This window comes from Thalassophryne amazonica, chromosome 6, assembly GCF_902500255.1.
Source record: "Thalassophryne amazonica chromosome 6, fThaAma1.1, whole genome shotgun sequence".
Classification (NCBI taxonomy): Eukaryota; Metazoa; Chordata; class Actinopteri; order Batrachoidiformes; family Batrachoididae; genus Thalassophryne; species Thalassophryne amazonica.
The window spans coordinates 5,642,274-5,649,489 of NC_047108.1; the positions used below are offsets into that span (position 1 = coordinate 5,642,274).

At 39.8% G+C, this 7,216-nt stretch overlaps 1 long non-coding RNA gene across 1 annotated transcript; it reads left to right on the top strand.

Moving 5' to 3' along the window:
- The first annotated feature begins 600 nt into the window (after nt 1–600).
- LOC117511562 lies at nt 601–3,839 on the top strand. The gene is made up of 2 exons (XR_004560964.1): nt 601–671; nt 3,507–3,839. It is a non-coding gene; the product is annotated as an uncharacterized LOC117511562 (long non-coding RNA).
- Nucleotides 3,840–7,216: the final 3,377 nt, after the last annotated feature.

Sequence of the window (7,216 nt, forward strand, 5' to 3'; positions counted from 1 at the left end):
TTCCAACTCTTGAGTTATCTCCACCCCAGTAACTCCAATGCTTGTGACAGAGTATAACACTCCGGAAAATACATAAGAAAAATCAAAGAATAATCTATTTAGATTATTCATAAAGGAAGTTACATCTATTTTCAATGTAATCTATTGTTGACAACCAAAACTATCCCAACTCCCCATGTCCACATGTGGACATTTCAACAAAGCTAGCATAACTAGGTCCGTCTGTCAACATATGTGGACATCATGTTAAGCAGCATGTAAATTGTTACAGTTACTCACTTTGACTCACAAATTTGACTCCCAGAACAAAATTTGACTCCCAATTTGGGAGCAGCGACTGGAAAGCATGATCACCCCAAATCTTATATTTCGACCTTGAGACTTCAAAGAACGATTAAGCAGATGACCATGATGACCTATTGTGATTGTGAAAAATCTAAATCTCAAACAAGTAAGATGAAGCAAGGCCATGAAACAAAGACCTTAAAATCTAATCTAACACGCAGTGGAAGCCGTTTGAGCGTCGACGCTCTCCAGCGTCACTCCAGTGAGTTGCCACTAGGTGGAGGTAGTTGGTCTTCGAGCTGGATGTCAGCCGTCGGTGAAACACAAGAAGCAGCAGCTCAGCGCAGTGGGAATGTCTCGTCACAACATTTAAAGCTAAATCAGCGGTATGGTTCAATTTAAAACAAATATATTTATTCAAATCATACGCTATTTCTTGTTAATGCATGTTAAAATGTCACATGTGGAGGTGAACGTTGAGCAGCGTTGCCGTGTGCTGCTTTACGTTACTGTGTGACGTCACTGCCTGTTAACGGATTACCACTAACCAGTTTATCCGACACTAAATTAACTATTTCTAACCAGGAAGGATGAGTGCTGTGGTCAAACTGAAACATTAGGTTTGTCTTTCTGAAGTGTTATAAATGTAAGTCATAGTACTCAAATTTGAAGATAACAGAAGCTGAGATGAGTCAAAATGACATTTAGAGATGATTTCTCACAGGTTACAAACAAATATTAAAAAATTAAGGTGCACGGCATTGGATTTTTGCCTATATTCAGTATGCCGATACTCCCAAACTCATTTTGGCCGATGCCGTTATAAAAACATGTTTTTTTATTTTTTAATTTATCAAACGACATCAAGTCAAGAAGGCAGCAGGGGTGGTGGCCAAGTGGTTAATGTGCTTGATTTCAGTTCAGAAGGTTCCGGGTTCAAATCCCACCTCTGCCACATTTCTCCATGTAATGTGGAGTTGCGTCAGGATGGGCATCCGGCGTAAAACTTGTGCAAATTCAACATGCAGATCCACCTTGGATTTGCTGTGGTGATCCCAAGTGCAAACAAGGCAGCAGCCGAAGGGGCTTACTTTTTTACTTTTTTTATCAAGTCAAGAAGACATCAAAGAAGAAACAAAACTGTAATTCTTGCTAATTCCCAATGGACAAGATTGAAAACTAGTGATGGCACTGTGTTTAATCACTCATCATCTCCCACGTAAAAATAGGTTGACATCATGAGACAATATTTTTAAATTTAGCAGGCCCAGTGACCATCATCTCAGTTTTACCTGCAAAACCAATCGGTAGTTGAGAAGATAACCAGAGAGGACTCCAAACTTGCAATATTTGATTCATCTGATGCAAACACCAGCATGTACAGTGTATACAGTGCTCTGCAAATTGTCTGCAGAGCAGCGAAAGTCAGTCGCACAGCAACATTCTATGTCTAATAGCAAATCATCTGCATAGCAGTGAAAGTTAATTTCACAGCCACAGTGTGTCTAACTGCAGATCATCTGCAAATCATCCACATAGCTCATTTCACCACTGCAGTGTATGTATAACTGCAAATCATCTGCGTAGCAGTGAAAGTTAATTTCACAGCCACAGTGTGTCTGTAACTGCAGATCATCTGCAAATCATCCACATAGCTCATTTCACCACTGCAGTGTATGTATAACTGCAAATCATCTGCATAGCAGTGAAAGTTAATTTCACAGCCACAGTGTATGTATAACAGCAAATCATCTGCATAGCAGTGAAAATTAATCTCACAACCACAGTGTATGTATAACAGCAGATCAACTGTAAATCATCTGCATAGCAGTGAAAGTTAATCTCACAGCCACAGTGTATGAAAACAGCAAATCATCTGCATAGCAGTGAAAATTAATCTCACAGCCACAGTGTATGTATAACAGCAGATCAACTGTAAATCATCTGCATAGCAGTGAAAGTTAATTTCACACCCACAGTGTATGTATAACAGCAAATCATCTGCATAGCAGTGAAAATTAATCTCACAGCCACAGTGTATGTATAACAGCAGATCAACTGTAAATCATCTGCATAGCAGTGAAAGTTAATCTCACAGCCACAGTGTATGAAAACAGCAAATCATCTGCATAGCAGTGAAAATTAATCTCACATCCACAGTGTATGTATAACAGCAGATCAACTGTAAATCATCTGCATAGCAGTGAAAGTTAATCTCACAGCCACAGTGTATGAAAACTGCAAATCATCTGCATAGCAGTGAAAATTAATCTCACAGCCACAGTGTATGAAAACAGCAAATCATCTGCATAGCAGTGAAAATTAATCTCACAGCCACAGTGTATGTATAACAGCAAATCATCTGCATAGCAGTGAAAATTAATCTCACAGCCACAGTGTATGTATAACAGCAGATCAACTGTAAATCATCTGCATAGCAGTGAAAGTTAATCTCACAGCCACAGTGTATGAAAACAGCAAATCATCTGCATAGCAGTGAAAATTAATCTCACAGCCACAGTGTATGTATAACAGCAGATCAACTGTAAATCATCTGCATAGCAGTGAAAGTTAATCTCACAGCCACAGTGTATGAAAACAGCAAATCATCTGCATAGCAGTGAAAATTAATCTCACAGCCACAGTGTATGTATAACAGCAGATCAACTGTAAATCATCTGCATAGCAGTGAAAGTTAATTTCACACCCACAGTGTATGTATAACAGCAAATCATCTGCATAGCAGTGAAAATTAATCTCACAGCCACAGTGTATGTATAACAGCAGATCAACTGTAAATCATCTGCATAGCAGTGAAAGTTAATTTCACACCCACAGTGTATGTATAACAGCAAATCATCTGCATAGCAGTGAAAGTTAATTTCACAGCCACAGTGTATGTATAACTGCAAATCATCTGCACAGCAGTGAAAGTTAATTTCGCAGCTACAGTGTATGTATAACAGCAAATCATTTGCACAGCAGTGAAAGCCAGTCTCACAGCCAAAGTGTATGTAGAACAGCAAATCATCTGCATAGCAGTGAAAATTAATCCCACAGCCTCAGTGTATGTAGAACTGCAAATCATCTGCACAGCAGTGAAAGTTAATCCCACAGCCAGAGTTATGACTTTTTACTTTTATTGAATGTTTTGATTTTTTTAGTGCACACAGGCTACTGTCTTGTTTATTAAAATGGCCACATATGTTTGTTTTGTGTAGAAACCGCTGATGATACAGGATCTTGATCTGACTTGGATCTCTGCGAATCACTGCAGAAGAGAAACATAAAATCACAGCCACGAGAAGTGCTGCTCACCATCTTTTAAGAAGAGACATTGAACATTTTTCTATTTGAAAGCGGCATGAGTCATTTGACAGACTTCGAAAGAGGCCAAATTGTCGGCGCCCAAGTTGCAGGATTATCAGTGAAAAAAACTGCCCAGTTATGTGACGTATCAAGTGCAACCGTCATCAAAGTCATGCGTGCATATGGCAAACATGCACAAAGTATGTCTGTAAAGAAGAATGGTGGGCACAAGCCAAAAAACAAAAGAATCAGACAGACAAAAGGTGACAGCTTTGCAGGAGCAGCCGGTAAGAATCCAGTCTGTGACTCTGAGGTGGAATCACAAAAACCAGTTGAAAACGCCACAAAACCTGAATCCCAAACCAAAGACTAACCTGGTCTGATGTGACGCAGTGTGTGTGTCCAAACACAGGAAGCCTTCACTCTGCAAACAGCTGAACGTGAAGCTGCAGGAAGTTTCACTTTTTCAGTGTCTCTGGTTTGAGTGTTTCTGTCACACCTTCATGATTTAGCCAACGTATGCTGCCATATGAAAAATGTGCTGAATACACTGGATACGTTGAACACGTTAAGGCAGTTGTCATACCATGATGATTTAGCCAGCATATACTGACAGTTCCATTTCCACCAAGTGGTCCGGGTCGGTACTGCACAGTATGTGTGGGTTGGAACAGTTAAGTCTGGCTTGGTTTGTGTTTCCAACGCTGGCAGAACCCTTTTGTTTGGCAGGTGGAACACGTAAATATTGACGAGCACGTCATTGAGCATGCGCACACTGTCGTGCGGCCTCTCCCCTCCAAACGGAGGCCAAACACAGGAATTTCACTTTATTTTATTTTGTTGTTGTCTTGGTGGATCATGTGATTTATTTTCATTGAGTGCAGAATGCTGAAGAATCAACTGATGTCTGGTAAATGCTGGTATGAATGAATGAGGCGCTGTGACTTTTTCAACTTTTTATTTTCTTGTGGTGCAAAGTGCCAGCGTTCTCTGGTTCAGGCTGAGAAATGCACAAAACACAGAGGGACTTCTTTGAAAACACTACATTTCTTCAGCCACAACAAAAAACTAAAGTATTTTCAGCGCCGTTTTCCAAAATCAGGAGGCTTTATGTGGATACGTTTTTGTGAGGCTGTGATGATGAATCTGAAACGAACAGTAAGATTAAAACTTTATATTTACTCCATGTGTGAATGGTTTTAATATTTGAAACAGTCTGTTCGCATGAGGACTGCAGCTTTCAGCCAATCAATGGGCATATTTTGACTTATGAGTAACTTACAAGAAACGTGTGTCAACAATCGCATAGCTTATGTCCCGCATATCAATCAATCAATTTTTTTATATAGCGCCACATCACAACAAACAGTTGCCCCAAGGCGCTTTATATTGTAAGGCAAGGCCATACAATAATTATGTAAAACCCCAACGGTCAAAACGACCCCCTGTGAGCAAGCACTTGCCTATAGTGGGAAGGAAAAACTCCCTTTTAACAGGAAGAAACCTCCAGCAGAACCAGGCTCAGGGAGGGGCAGTCTTCTGCTGGGACTGGTTGGGGCTGAGGGAGAGAACCAGGAAAAAGACATGCTGTGGAGGGGAGCAGAGATCAATCACTAATGATTAAATGCAGAGTGGTGCATACAGAGCAAAAAGAAAGAAACAGTGCATCATGGGAACCCCCCAGCAGTCTACGTCTATAGCAGCATAACTAAGGGATGGTTCAGGGTCACCTGATCCAGCCCTAACTATAAGCTTTAGCAAAAAGGGAAGTTTTAAGCCTAATCTTAAAAGTAGAGAGGGTGTCTGTCTCCCTGATCTGAATTGGGAGCTGGTTCCACAGGAGAGGAGCCTGAAAGCTGAAGGCTCTGCCTCCCATTCTACTCTTACAAACCCTAGGAACTACAAGTAAGCCTGCAGTCTGAGAGCGAAGCGCTCTATTGGGGTGATATGGTACTACGAGGTCCCTAAGATAAGATGGGACCTGATTATTCAAAACCTTATAAGTAAGAAGAAGAATTTTAAATTCTATTCTAGAATTAACAGGAAGCCAATGAAGAGAGGCCAATATGGGTGAGATATGCTCTCTCCTTCTAGTCCCCGTCAGTACTCTAGCTGCAGCATTTTGAATTAACTGAAGGCTTTTTAGGGAACTTTTAGGACAACCTGATAATAATGAATTACAATAGTCCAGCCTAGAGGAAATAAATGCATGAATTAGTTTTTCAGCATCACTCTGAGACAAGACCTTTCTGATTTTAGAGGTATTGCGTAAATGCAAAAAAGCAGTCCTACATATTTGTTTAATATGCGCTTTGAATGACATATCCTGATCAAAAATGACTCCAAGATTTCTCACAGTATTACTAAAGGTCAGGGTAATGCCATCCAGCGTAAGGATCTGGTTAGACACCATGTTTCTAAGATTTGTGGGGCCAAGTACAATAACTTCAGTTTTATCTGAGTTTAAAAGCAGGAAATTAGAGGTCATCCATGTCTTTATGTCTGTAAGACAATCCTGCAGTTTAGCTAATTGGTGTGTGTCCTCTGGCTTCATGGATAGATAAAGCTGGGTATCATCTGCGTAACAATGAAAATTTAAGCAATACCGTCTAATAATACTGCCTAAGGGAAGCATGTATAAAGTGAATAAAATTGGTCCTAGCACAGAACCTTGTGGAACTCCGCAATTAACTTTAGTCTGTGAAGAAGATTCCCCATTTACATGAACAAATTGTAATCTATTAGACAAATATGATTCAAACCACCGCAGCGCAGTGCCTTTAATACCTATGGCATGCTCTAATCTCTGTAATAAAATTTTATGGTCAACAGTATCAAAAGCAGCACTGAGGTCTAACAGAACAAGCACAGAGATGAGTCCACTGTCCGAGGCCATAAGAAGATCATTTGTAACCTTCACTAATGCTGTTTCTGTACTATGATGAATTCTAAAACCTGACTGAAACTCTTCAAATAGACCATTCCTCTGCAGATGATCAGTTAGCTGTTTTACAACTACCCTTTCAAGAATTTTTGAGAGAAAAGGAAGGTTGGAGATTGGCCTATAATTAGCTAAGATAGCTGGGTCAAGTGATGGCTTTTTAAGTAATGGTTTAATTACTGCCACCTTAAAAGCCTGTGGTACATAGCCAACTAACAAAGATAGATTGATCATATTTAAGATTGAAGCATTAAATAATGGTAGGGCTTCCTTGAGCAGCCTGGTAGGAATGGGGTCTAATAAACATGTTGATGCATATGTGGGACATATGAGCCATACGCTGGCATACTTAAAAAATATTGTGCATGCCCAAAATTTTTCAACATATTCGCCATATTACAACGTATATCATTGTGCTTCAACATGCTCTTAACTTATAGAAAACCTACCCATAACTTATTAGACGTATGCCCGTGTATACCAGTGTTTTTAATATGGTTGGCATACGGTGACTAAATCGTCAAGGTGTGACAGGAGTGTTATAACAACTGCAGATCGGACAGAAAATTATGTCATCATACTCAACAAGATGGAGTTCAAGAGATTTAACAGACTTTGTACTTTATAGTACTTTTATGTGCTATATGTACTTTTTACATCTTTATAAGTGTTCAGTTGACA